The sequence below is a fragment of the Pseudorca crassidens genome, chromosome X (assembly GCF_039906515.1).
Source record: "Pseudorca crassidens isolate mPseCra1 chromosome X, mPseCra1.hap1, whole genome shotgun sequence".
Lineage (NCBI taxonomy): Eukaryota > Metazoa > Chordata > Mammalia > Artiodactyla > Delphinidae > Pseudorca > Pseudorca crassidens.
The window spans coordinates 64356400-64370894 of record NC_090317.1 but is presented as its reverse complement, the minus strand read 5'-3'; the positions used below and the strand labels follow the sequence as shown (position 1 = coordinate 64370894).

Below are 14495 nucleotides of genomic sequence, written 5' to 3'. Positions count from 1 at the left end.
CCCATGGGTTTTGTGAGGTTCTGTTTTCATTTTCATGTGTCTTGAGGTATTTTATGATTTCTTCTTTGATTCCATGGTTGTCTCATTGGATTTTCAGTAACATGCTGTTTAGTCCCTAAGTGTTTACTATTTTCCCATTTTTCTTAGAGTGGTTGATTTCTGGTTTCATATCACTGTGGTCAGAAAAGATACGTGAAGTAATTTCTATCCTCATAAATTTGTTAGAGGCTTGTTTTCTGACCTACTCTGTGGTGCATCCAAGAAAACATCCCATGCATACTTGAAAAGAATGTGCATTCTGTTCTTTTTGGATGTAGTGCCCTATAGATATCCATTAAGTTCAACTGGTCTATTGTGTCATTTAGAACCTCTGTCACCTTATTGATTTTCTGTCTGGATGATCTGTCCAATGATGTCAATGGGATGATAAAGATTCCTACTATTATTGAATTATTATCCATATCTCCTTTATTTATTTATTTATTTATTTATTTATTTATTTTTGGTTATCCTTTTAAATTATTTTTTTAACATTTTTATTGGAGTATAATTGCTTTACAATGGTGTGTTAGTTTCTGCTTTACAACAAAGTGAATCAGCTATACGTATACATATATCCCCATATCTCCTCTCTTTTGTGTCTCCCTCCCACCCTCCCTATCCCACCCCTCTAGATGGTCAGAAAGCACCAAGCTGATCTCCCTGTTCTATGTGTCTGCTTTCCACTAGCTATCTATTTTACATTTGGTAGTGTATATATGTCCATGCTACTCTCTCACTTCATCCCAGCTTACACTTCCCCCTCTCCATGTCCTCAAGTCCATTCTCTACATCTACGTCTTTATTACTGTTCTGCCCCTAGGTTCTTCAGAAACATTTTTTTTTTACATTCCATATATATGTGTTAGCATACGGTATTTGTTTTCTCTTTCTGACTTACTTCACTCTGTATGACATACTCTAGGTCCATCCACCTCTCTACAAATGATTCAATTTTGTTTCTTTTTATGACTGAGTAATATTCCATTGTATATATGTGCCATATCTTCTTTATCCATTCATCTGTTGATGGACACTTAGGTTACTTCCATGTCCTGGCTATTGTAAATAGAGTTGTAATGAACATTGTGGTACATGACTCATTTGAAATATGGTTTTCTCAGGGTATATGTCCAGTAGTGGGATTGCTGGGTCATATGGTAGTTCTACTGCTTGTTCTTTAAAGAACCTGCATACTGTTCTCCATAGCAGCTGTACCAATTTACATTCCCACAAACAGTGCAAGAGGGTTCCCTTTTTCCACACTCTCTCCAGCATTTATAGTTTGTAGATTTTTTGATGATGGCCATTCAGAGTGGTGTGAGGTGATACCTCATTGTGGTTTGGATTTGCATTTCTCTAATGATTAGTGATGTTGAGCATCCTTTCATGGGTTTGTTGGCCATCTGTATGTCTTCTTTGGAGAAATGTCTCTTTAGATTCTCTGCCCATTTTTGGATTGGGTCATTTGTTTTTTTGATATTGAGCTGCATAAGCTACTTGTACATTTTGGAGATTAATCTTTTGTCAGTTGCTTCATTTTCAAATATTTTCTCCCATTCTGAGGGTTGTTTTTTGTCCCGTTTATGTTGTCCTTTGCTGTGCAAAAGCTTTTAAGTTTCATTAGGTTCCATTTGTTTATTTTTGGTTTTATTTCTATTTCTCTAGGAGGTGGATCAAAAAGGATCTTCCTGTGATTTATGTCATAGAGTGCTCTGCCTGTGTTTTCCTCTAGGAGTTTTATAGTCTTACATTTAGGTCTTTAATCCATTTTAAGTTCATTTTTTGTGTATGGTGTTAGGGAGTGTTTTAATTTCATTATTTTACATGTAGCTGTCCAGTTTTCCCAGCACCACTAATTGAAGAGGCTGTCTTCTCTCCATTGTATATTCTTGCCACCTTTATCAAAAATTAGGGGACCATATGTGTGTGGGTTTATCTATGAGCTTTCTCTCCTGTTCCATTGATCTATATTTCTGTTTTTGTGCCAGTACCATACTGTCTTGATGACTGTAGCTTTGTAGTATAGTCTGAAGTCTGGGAATCTGATTCCTCCAGCTCCGTTTTTCTTTCTTAAGATTGCTTTGGCTATTCTGGGTCTTTTGTGTTTCCATACAAATTGTGAAATTTTTTGTTCTGGTTCTGTGGAAAATGGCATTGGTAGTTTGATAGTGATTGAATTTGTAGATTGCTTTGGGTAGTATAGTCATTTTCAGAATGTTGATTCTTCCAATACAAGAACATGGTATATCTCTCCATCTGCTTGTATCATCTTTAATTTCTTTCATCAGTGTCTTATAATTTACTGCATACAGGTCTTTTGTCTCCTTAGGTATGTTTATTCCTAGGCATTTTATTCTTTCTTTTTCAATGGTAAATAGTAGTGTTTCCTTAATTTCCCTTTCAGATTTTTCATCATTAGTGTATAGGAATGCAAGAAATTTCTGTGCATTAATTTTGTATCCTGCTAGTTTACCAAATTCATTGATTAACTCTAGTAGTTTTCTAGCACATCTTTAGGATTCTCTATGGATAATATCATGTCACCTGCAAACAGTGACAGTTTTAATTCTTCTTTTCTGTTCTGGATTCCTTCTATATCTTTTTCTTCTGTGATTGCTATGGCTAAAACTTCCAAAACTATGTTGAATAATAATGGTGAGAGTGGGCAACCTTGTCTTGTTCCTGATCTTTTTGGAAATGTTTTCAGTTTGCACCACTGAGAATCATGTTGACTGTGTGTTTGTCATTTTTGGCCTTTATTATGTTGAGGTAAGTTCTCTCTATGCCTACTTTCTGGATAGTTTTTTATCATAAATGGGTATTGAATATTGTTGAAAGCTTTTTCTGCATCATTGAGATGATGGTGTTGTTTTTCTCTGTCAGTTTGTTAATATGGTTTATCACATTGATTGATTTGCGTATATTGAAGAATCCTTGCATTCCTGGGATAAACCCCACTTGATCATGGTGTGTAATCCTTTTAATGTGCTATTAGATTATTTTTGCTAGTACTTTCCTGAGGATTTTTACATGTATGTTCATCAGTGATATTGACCTGTAGTTTTCTTTCTTTGTGACATCTTTGTCTGATTTTGGTGTCAGGGTGATGGTGGCCTTGTATAATGAGTTTGGGAGTGTTCCTCTCTCTTTTATATTTTGATAGAGTTTGAGAAGTGTGGGTGTTAGTTGTTCTCTAAGTGTTTGGTAGAATTCACCTGTGAAGCCATCTGGTCCTGGGATTTTGTTTGTTGGAATATTTTTAATCACAGTCTCAATTTCAGTGCTTGTGATTGATCTGTTTATATTTTCTGTTTCTTCCTGGTTCAGTCTCAGAACTTTGTTCTTTTCTAAGAATTAGTCCATCTTTTCCAGGTTGTCCATTTTATTGGTATAGAGTTGCTTGTAGTAATCTTTCATGATCCTTTGTATTTCTTCAGTGTCAGTTGTTACATCTCCTTTTTCATTTCTAATTATATTGATTTGAGTCTTCTCCCTTTTTTTTCTTCATAAGTCTGGTTAATGGTTTATCAATTTTGTCTTCTCAAAGAAGCAGCTTTTAGTTTTATTGATCTTTGCTTTTGTTTCCTTCATTTCTTTTTCATTTATTTCTGATCTGGTCTTTATGATTTCTTTCCTTTTGCTAAGTTTGGAGATTTTTTGCTCTTCTTTTTCTAATTGTTTTAGGTGTAAGTTTAGGTTGTTTATTTGAGCTGTTTCTTGTTTATTGAGGTAGGATTGTATTGCTATAAACTTCCCTCTTAGAACTGCTTTTGCTGCATCCCATATGTTTTCGGTTGTTGTGTCTTCATTGTCATTTGTTTCCAGAGACTTTTTGATTTCCTCTTTGATTTCTTCAGTGATCTCTTGGTTATTTAGTAGTATTGTTCAGTATTGTTCAGCCTCCATGTGTTTGTATTTTTTACAGATTTTTTTCCATAATTGATATCTAGTCTCATAGTGTTGTGGTTGGAAAAGATACTTGGTACTCTTTCTTGTGTTTTTTTGTTTCTTCATTTTTAAACAAAATTCACATTTTATTTAGGTTGAAGTAAACTATACAAAATTGATTTTCTTCACCAAAAATAACAGCAATATTTTCTGTATTATTCCTAGATAAACCATAAAACACTTATTTTTGTAGGTTTTCTAGGTTTTGGTTGTAAATCAAGATGAGGCAGTATATACAGTCATGGAAAAAGGCAAAAGAAAACAGACAAATCAGTTGTTAATATCCATGGCTTGTGATCCTGTCACATGGCTTGTGATCCATGAAACAGAAGTGTTCAAAATATACCTGTCAAAAAGCTTATGAAGATCTAGGCTCCATAAAGGAATGTAAGCAGCAACAATCAGATGTGGAACAACAATGGCAGGCTCTTCCATTCAAATTTAACTATAACTTATTCCTTCAACTTCATTTGATAAAAACAAAATCTACACTGAAATCCTTGTTTGGCAAGCTCAGACGTTTGTCTCAGAGTCTGATAATTTTCTTAACGGTCCCTTACAGGTATTTAACAGCATACTTAAAACTCCTACTATTCAAAGGTCAGTCATGAGTTTCATTGTAATGTTTTATAAAATGTATTCCTTCCTCCTGTACCTCCTCAAAATTTATTTCTTCAAAGAACTGATAACTCACTATCTGACAGTTGGATCCACAGTGATTAATGTTATGTCTAAAATGACTTAACTTATACAGTTCCAAAATGCCATTAGCAGAGATCACAGAGCGTAATATGGTACTTTCAATGCTATCTTCTGAAAGAACAGTTAGGTCTCCAAAGCATGGGACTTCAAATGGGTCATTTAGACAGGCAGATTATCAATGACTAATGTCTCAATGGGAAGCCTACAGGTCAAGATATTCAGTGATTAAGTGGCCTACGTACACCTTACAACTTTTCTGTAAGATATTTTCAAATTTCTTACAGATTTTTTTCAAATATCAAATATAAGAGAACGCCTATTTTAAAAGTCTCTTAGGTATTTTCAATGGTTTCTGAATTACCTGTAGGAAGCTCTGACTTACTTGTATATAGTTTTATATATGTATCCACCATTAAATCCAAATGTTGTTTTATATCAAATTTTATGTTAAGGAAAGCTAAGTTACTTGACCTTTGGTCTGTCAAAGTATTCCTCGGGTATGCTTTGAGACACTTTTGCCCATTTTCATAGCGTTGGTTCTCAACCTTCATCAGAGGAAGAATACATAGGACCTTCAGCAATGCATAAACATTAGGAAAAATCTTGATGTCTGGCAGATGAAGGGCTTCATAAAATAGTGGATGGAAGTTCTATATCTTTCCGTCTGTGTTTCCACTTGATTCCGCAACAATGCAGCTCAGCAGAGCATGTGTCAGGATTAGGTAAATCACTGTTGTACATGTCAGCATGATGCTCCTCTGACGTATTGAATTTGAGCTGTTCCATGACAGAGAGTATCAGAGATAAGCATTTAAGAGCTCTGAGGTGCTGTTCTGAGGATATACCTTTCAGTTCCTGAATAATGTGTTCCACTGTTGGAACACTTAGAGTTTCTTTTTTGGTGTTGTTGTTGTTGTTGTTGTTTTTAAACATCTTTATTGGGGTATAATTGCTTTACAATGGTGTGTTAGTTTCTGCTTTATAACAAAGTGAATCAGTCATACATAAGCATATGTTCCCATATGTCTTCCCTCTTGCATCTCCCTCCCTCCCACCCTCCCTATCCCACCCCTCTAGGCTGTCACAAAGCACCGAGCCAATATCCCTGTGCCATGCAGCTGCTTCCCACTAGCTATCTACCTTACTACGTTTGTTAGTGTGTATATGTCCATGACTCTCTCGCGCTGTCACAGTTCACACTTCCCCCTCCTCATAACCTCAAGTCCGTTCTCTAGGAGGTCTGCGTCTTTATTACTGCCTTACCCCTAGGTTCTTCATGACATTTTTTTTCTTAAATTCCATATATATGTGTTAGCATACGGTATTTGTCTTTTTCTTTCTGACTTACTTCACTCTGTACGACAGACTCTAGGTCCAACCACCTCATTACAAATAACTAAATTTCGTTTCTTTTTATGGCTGAGTAATATTCCATCGTATATATGTGCCACATCTTCTTTATCCATTCATCCGATGATGGGCACTTAGGTTGTTTCCATCTCCAGCCTATTGTAAATAGAGCTGCAATGAACATTTTGGTACATGACTCTTTCTGAATTTTGGTTTTCTCAGGGTATATGCCCAGTAGTGGGATTGCTGGGTCATATGGTAGTTCTATTTGCAGTTTTTTAAGGAACCTCCATACTGTTCTCCATAGTGGCTGAACCAATTCACATTCCCACCAGCAGTGCAAGAGTGTTCCCTTTTCTCCACACCCTCTCCAGCATTTATTGTTTCTAGATTTTTTGATGATGGCCATTCTGACTGGTGTGAGATGATATCTCATTGTACTTTTGATTTGCATTTCTCTAATGATTAATGATGTTGAGCATTCTTTCATGTGTTTGTTGGCAGTCTGTATATCTTCTTTGGAGAAATGTCTATTTAGGTCTTCTGCCCATTTTTGGATTGGGTTGTTTGTTTTTTTGTTATTGAGCTGCATGAGCTGCTTGTAAGTTTTGGAGATTAATCCTTTGTTGGTTGCTTCATTTGCAAATATTTTCTCCCATTCTGAGGGTTGTCTTTTGGTCTTGTTTATGGTTTCCTTTGCTGTGCAAAAGCTTTGAAGTTTCATTAGGTCCCATTTGTTTATTTTTGTTTTTATTACCATTTCTCTAGGAGGTGGGTCAGAAAGGATCTTGCTGTGATTTATGTCATAGAGTGTTCTGCCTATGTTTTCCTCTAAGAGTTTGATAGTTTCTGGCCTTACATTTAGGTCTTTAATCCATTTTGAGCTTATTTTTGTGTATGATGTTAGGGAGTGATCTAATCTCATAATTTTACATGTATCTGTCCAGTTTTCCCAGCACCACTTATTGAAGAGGCTGTCCTTTCTCCACTGTACATTCCTGCCACCTTTATCAAAGATAAGGTGTCCATATGTGCGTGGGTTTATCTCTGGGCTTTCTATCCTGTACCAATGATCTATATTTCTGTTTTTGTGCCAGTACCATACTGTCTTGATTACTGTAGCTTTGTAGTATAGTCCGAAGTCAGGGAACCTGATTCCTCCAGTTCCTTTTTTCGTTCTCAAGACTGCTTTGGCTATTCGGGGTCTTTTGTGTTTCCATTAGAGTTTCTTTATAGTAACTCTCAGAGGTTAGGTGAGATTCCATGTTACTGTGTGGAGCCCTGTGAAATTTCCCTGGGAATTTCATCTGAATATCAAGTTTGGTTGCCAAATGTGTGGCTTCCTCAAACCAAAATTCATGATAAACTTCGATATTTTCCATCACTTCATTTAGTGAATGCAGCACTGCAGTCAAACTACTGGCTGCAAAGAAGACATCAGAAGTTTGCCCCTGAAGATTTTTCTCAAAGTCTCTTGTAAAAGATAGAACATTTTTAAAACCAACAGTGGTATTGATTAGATCAAAATCTGTTACCACACTACAGAGTACAAATGGTCGGCCAGCTATACAGTTATTCCATCTAACATGTGTCATTATTTATACCATCTAAACATAAAACAAGTGCTTGTAGGAGGTCCACTAAGATTTCAAAAGCATCATGCCTGCCTGTCCACTAGAAATGGCAAATTTCCTTCAGTACTTTGCCCCTTTCTTCACTGTTTTGAAATAGGACAGAAATTACATTGTCAAGCTCTAAAAGCAGTTGTGGTGATTGATGGAGAAAACAACAAACTTCCTCAATTGTTCCTAATGCGACAGATACTCCCATAACAGACACTGATAATTCCAACAACATATTTAAGGCACAGGAAGAGCAGAGTGTGTAGATAGCTTGGGGATACTTCTCTAAAAGTCTAGAAGCAACAACTTTCATTTTGGAAGAAAATCCACTGAACACAATCTAAGCCTGGCCACGACAGTACTCCATGTTTAATCTCCACTTCTCAGTTATTGTAGTGTGAAATTTCACGGCCAAAATTTCTGCATCAGCTTCATAAGGCAGGAAGCCCACAAATTCCTCTCTCAGGTAGTGAGCTTCATCAACAAACCTCACCAACAAAGGCAGGTGCTCTTCCCCTGCTATGTCTGCCACGTCGTCAGTGACGATGGAAAAGAAGTGAGAGTCTCTCACTTACCTGAGAGTTTCTTCCCAAATGCAGCTCTCACAGATCTCTAGCATCTGTTTCTGCTGTGTTTTCGAACAGAACAATGTGTTCACTCCTGTTGATTCAAAGCGCTTTCTCAGGTCCTCTTCACCAGAATTGATCTGGCACTCCAGCAGTGCTTGAAAGTTATCAGGAGTAAAGAGACCTTCTGGGACTTCAGAAGCTTCAAGTCCATCCAGAGGTATGTTCTGTTTTCCCATAAGAATCAAAATTTCAAATAAAGATTTTAAGTATTCTTTGTTTTCCTTCTCTTCAAGGGTTAAAGGTAAAATGTCTTCATCCTGCTCTTCACCCCCTTCGTCTGCATTGCTGTTGTTTATTTCCTTATGTTTTGGTCCCTCTTCAGAAGTTTCATCAATTTTTTTCTGTTTCAGTGTCCTGATTTGATCTTAACTCAATTCTTTTATTCATTTTCTGTGTCTACCGTGTGGATTTTTCAAATGGCTGGTAAGATCAAATATTGTTGGTATCGCATTATCTCAAAGAACTCTCCTATAAGGACTAGTTCTACAGATCACAGAAGTCTCAAACTGTTTGTCACAATATTGATAATGTTTATTTAGTTGATCAGGTGTTTTATCTTTGAAGTCTGCTCTCCTACAATTCTCCACCCACTTCAGGCATCTGGCTGGATCCTGTGGGAACCTGAAAAAGGCCAGGTCAAACTGCGTGCTCTTCTGTATGCTGTTGGGGGCCACACAGAAGATCAGCATCATCATCTGCCCGCTGGCCAGCCCAACCCTCCCCTCCCCACCTCCTCAGGGAAGCCCGCCCGCCTGTCAGGGCCAGGGAACTTGATACGATTTCAATTATCTAAAATTTATCAAGGCTGGATTTGTGACCTAAGATACGATCTATCCTGGAGAATGTTCCATGAGGACTTGAGAAGAATGTGTATTCTGTTGTTTTTGGATAGAATGTCCTATAAAAATCAATTAAATCCATCTTGTTTAAGGTATCATTTAAAGCTTGTGTTTCCTTTTTTATTTTCATTTCGGATGATTTGTCCATGGGTGAAAGTGGGGTGTTAAAGCCGCCTACTATGATTGAGTTACTGTCGATTTCCCCTTTTATGACTGTTAACATTTGCCTTATGTTTTGAGGTGCTCCTATGTTGCGTACATAAATATTTACAATTGTTATATCTTCTTCTTGGATTGATCCCCTGATCCTTAGGTAGTGTCCTTCTTTGTCTCTTGTAATAGTCTTTACTTTAAAGTCTACTTTTTCTGATAGGAGAATTGCTACTCCAGATTTCTTTTGATATCCATTTGCATGGAATATCTTTTCCATTCCCTCACTTTCAGTCTGTATGTGTCCCTAGGTCTGAAATGGGTCTCTTGTATACAGTATATATACGGGTCTTATTTTTATCTCCATTCAGCCAGTCTGTGTCTTTTGGTTGGAGCATTTAATCCATTTACATTTAAGGTAACTAGTGATATGCATGTTCCTATTCCCATTTTCTTAATTGTTTTGGGTTTGTTACTGTAGATCTCTTTTCCTTCTCTTGTGTTTCCTGCCTATAGAAGTTCCTTTAGCATTTGTTGTAAACCTGGTTTGGTGGTGCTGAATTCTCTTAGCTTTTGCTTTTCTGTAAAGGTTTTAATTTCTCTGTCATATCTGAATGAGATCCTTGCTGGGTAGAGTAATCTTGGTTGTAGGTTTCTCCCTTTCATCACTTTAAATATTTCCTGCCAGTCCCTTCTGGCTTGCAGAGTTTCTGCTGAAAAATCAGCTGTTAACCTTATGGGGATTCCCTTGTATGTTATTTGTTGTTTTTTCCTTGCTGCTTTTAATATTTTTTATTTGTATTTAACTTTTGCTAGTTTGATTAATATGTGTCTTGGCGTGTTTCTCCTTGGGTTTATCCTGTATGGGACTCTCTACACTTATTAGACTTCATTGACTATTTCCTTTCCAATATTAGGGACGTTTTCAACTATAATCTCTTCAAATATTTTCTCAGTCCCTTTCTTTTTCTCTTCATCTTTTGGGACCCCTATAATTCGAATGTTGGTGCATTTAATGTTATCCCAGCGGTCTCTGAGACTGTCCTCAAATCTTTTGATTCTTTTTTCTTTATTCAGCTCTCTGGTAGTTATTTCCACTATTTTATCTTCCAGGTCAATTATCCGTTCTTCTGCCTCAGTTCTTCTGCTATTGATTCCTCCTAGAGAATTTTTAATTTCATTCATTTTGTTGTTAAACATTGTTTGTTTGCTCTTTAGTTCTTTTAGGTCCTTGTTAAACCTTTCTCGTATTTTCTCCTTTCTATTTCCAAGATTTTGGATCATCTTTACTATCATTACTCTGAATTCTTTTTCAGGTAGACTGTCTATTTCCTCTTCATTTGTTTGGTTTTGTGGATTATTTCCTTGCTCCTTCATCTGTTGTGTGTGTTTCTCTGTCTTCTCATTTTGCTTAACTTACTGTGTTTGGGGTCTCCTTTTTGCAGGCTGCAGTTTCATAGTTCCTGTTGTTTTTGTTGTCTGCCCCCAGTGTCTAAGGTTGGTTCAGTGGGTTGTGTAGGCTTTCTGGTGGAGGGAAATGGTGTCTGTGTTCTGATGGATGAGGCTGGATATTGTCTTTCTGGTGGGCAGGATCACATCCTGTGCTGTGTTTTCGGCTGTCTGTGACCTTATTATGATTTTAGGCAGCCTCCCTGCTAATGGGTGGAGTTGTGTTTCTCTCTTGCTAGTTGTTTAGCATATTGTGTCCTGCACTGGTCATTGAGCAGAGCTGGGTCTTACGTTGAGATGGAGATCTCTGGGACAGCTTTTGCCGTTTGATATTACATGGAGCTGGGAGGTCTCTGGTGGACCAATGTCCTGAACTGAGCTCTCCCACCTCAGAAACACAGGTCTGACACCCAGCTGGAGCACAAAGGCCCTGTTACCCACACGACTCAGAAGAAAAAAGATAAAAAAAATAAAGAAAGAAAGAAAAAATAAAAGTTATTAAAGTAAAAATTTACAAAAATATTAAAAATAAAATAAAGTAATAATAAAAGGAAAAAAATGAAAGAAAGAAAGAAAGAAGAGAGCAACCAAGCCAAAAATCAAATCCACCAATAATTACAAGTGCTAAAAGCTATACTAAAAAGAAAAAAAAACGGACAGAGAGAACCTTAGGGCAAATGGTAAAAGCAAAACTATACAGACAAAAATCACACAAAGAAGCATACACACTAACAAAAAGAGAAAAAGGAAAAAAATATATATATCTAAATATTTAAAAAAAAGGAAGAGAGCAGCCAAATCAATTAGCAAATCTACGAATGATAATAAACTGTAAATAACAAAGTAAGATAAACATAAAATCAGAAACAATTTAGGTGCAGAAAGCAAACTCCAAGTCTACAGATGCTCCTAAAATCCGCTGCCTCAATTTTGGGATGCTTCATTGTCTATTCAGGTATTCTACAGATGCAGGGTACATCAAGTTGATTATGGAGATTTAATCTGCTGCTCCTGATGCTGCTGGGAGAAATTTCCCTTTCTCTTCTTTGTTTGCACAGCTCCTGGGATTCAGCTTTGGATTTAGCCCAACCTCTGCATGTATGTCACCTGAGGGCATCTTTTCCCTGTCCCAACAGGACAGGATTAAAGTAACAGTTGATTGGGGGGTTCTGGCTCACTCACACCAAGAGGAGGGAGGGGTATGGAATGCGGGGCGAGCTTGTGGTGGCAGTGGCTGGTGTGATATTGCAACAGCTTGAGGTGCACTGTGTGTCTCCTGGGGAAGTTGTCCCTGGATCACGGGACCCTGGCAGTGGCAGGCTGCACAGGCTCCCTGGAAGGGAGGTGTAGATAAGTGACCTGTGCTTGCACACAGTTTTCTTGGTGGCTGCAGCAGCAGCCTTATTGTTTCATGCACATCGCTGGTGTCCATGCTGATAGCCGTGGCTTGCCCCGGTCTCTGGAACTCGGTTAGGCAGTGCTCTGAATTCTCTCTCCTAATGCACCCCCCAAAAATGTCTCTTGCCTCTTAGGCAGTTCTAGGCTTTCTTCTGGACTCCCTCCTTGCTAACTACAGTGCACTAGCCCCCTACAGGCTGTGTTCACACAGCCATCCCAAGTCCTCTCCCTGGAATCTGAAGCCAGAGCCTCAGTTCCCAGCCCCCACTCACCCCAGCATGTGAGCAGACAAGTCTCTCAGGCTGGTTGGCACCAATCCTCTGTGTGGTTATCTCTCCAATTTGCCCTCTGCACACTTATTGCTGCACTCTCCTCCATGGCTCTGAAGCTTCCACCCCACAAACCCCCGTCTCCACCAGTGAAGGGGCTTCCTAGAGTGTGGAAACTTTTCCTCCTTCACAGCTCCCTCCCAGAGGTGCAGGTCTTGTCCCTATTTGTTTGTCTGTTTTTCTTTTTTCTTTTGCCCTACCCAGGTACATGGAGAGTTTCTTGCCTTTTGGGAAGTGTGAGGTCTTCTGCCAGTGTTCAGTAGGTGTTCTGTAGGAGGTGTTCCACATGTGGATGTATTTCTGATGTATTTGTGGGGAGGAAGGTGATCTCCATGTCTTACTCCTCCGCCATCTTGAAGGTCTCCCCTCCATTTATGTTTGTTAGTATTTGTTTTATGTATTTTGGTGCTCTTATATAGGGTGAGTATATGTTAAATAGTATAATATTTTCTTGTATTGATCCCTTTATCATTACACAATATCTTTTTTTTGTCTTTCTTAATGATCTTTTTTTTAAAAGTCTATTTTGTCTGAGTATTGCTATCCCTGATTTCTTGTCATATCCATTTTCATGAAATATCTTTTTCCATACCCTATCTTTCAGACTGCATGTACCTTTTGCCCTGAAGTGAGTCTTTTATAAGCAGCATATTGTAAGTTCTAGATTTTTATCCAATGTGCCACTCTATGTCTTTTGATTGGAGCATTTAGTCCATTGACATTTAAAGTAATTATTGATAGGTATGTACTCATTGCAATTTTAAACCTTGTTGTCCAGTTGTTTTTGTAGTTCTTTGTTCCTTTCTTCTTTCTTTTTTCCTTTTGTGGTTTGATGATTTTCTTTTGTATTATGCTTGTGTTCTTTTCTTTTATGTTTTTGTGAATCTATCATGTTTTTGATCTGTGGTTATCCTGGTTTTCACATATATTGACCTATAACTACAGCTACTTGCTGTAACTGATAGTCATACAAGCCTCCAGTAGAAGGCTCTCTCTGCCTCAATTGTTAGCAAGCCAGCATGTCTGCAGTCCTCATAAATAGAGTCTAGGCTTCTCTAGCCCTTCTATCTGTCTCAGAAGATTTCCCAGCAGTCAAAGGGGCTTGTGTATTCTGTGCAAGACTCCAGGACTGGAAGGCCTAGATTGTGAGTCAACATGCTCCCTCCCCAGGATAAGTGTCCATCCATGTGGACCTTCTTTCCCTTACAGTTTCCTCCCTGGGGAGCAGATCACGACCTGATTCCTTTTTTTCCCCCATCTTACCCAGTTATGTGGAGATCTTTCTTGTAGCTTTGGGTGTATAACAGATTTTCCAGTTTCCATTTAGTTTTCTGTGCATGTTTTTCCACATGTAGATGTATTTTTGATGTGTTTATGTGGGTGTGGGGGGAGGTGAGCTCCATGTCCTTCTACTCTATCATCTTGACCCTCCTCCCCAAAGATTTTCTATTGTTTTATTTTCACTAATAGTTTTACACTTTTACATTTCACATTTTGATGTATGATCTAGTTTGAATTAATTTTGTAAAATATATGAGGTTTAGGTAGAGATTTATTTTTTTGTCTGTGGATGTTCAATTTGTTCCAGTACCACTTGTTGTAAAGTCTATCTTTTCTCTATTTAGTTGCTTTTGTATTATCAAAAATCAATTAGGCGTATTTATGTTGGTCTATTTATGGCATCTATATTCCATTCCATTGATATGTATGTCTATCTCTCTGCCAACATCATACTGTCTTGACTACTGTAGCTATATAGTAAGCTTAAAATCAGGTAGTGTGATTTTTCCAACTTTATTCTTCTTTTTCAAAATTGTAGCTATTCCAGTGATCTTCATTTCCTTTATGAATTTTAAAATTATCTTGTCTATATGTACAAAATTGCTCCTATTTTTATAGAAATCAAGTTGAACTTGTAGCTCAATTTGAGGAGAATTAATAGTCTTTACTAGGTTGAATCTTCCAAGCTATGGACACAGTATTTATGTGTATTTATTTATGTTATATTTATTTTATCATCTTTTTGTACTTTTCATT

At 37.5% G+C, this 14495-nt stretch overlaps 1 pseudogene; it reads right to left on the bottom strand.

Annotated features, from left to right (window-relative positions):
* Positions 1-5024: 5024 nt before the first annotated feature.
* LOC137216939 (52 kDa repressor of the inhibitor of the protein kinase-like) lies at positions 5025-8982 on the bottom strand (annotated as a pseudogene).
* Positions 8983-14495: the final 5513 nt, after the last annotated feature.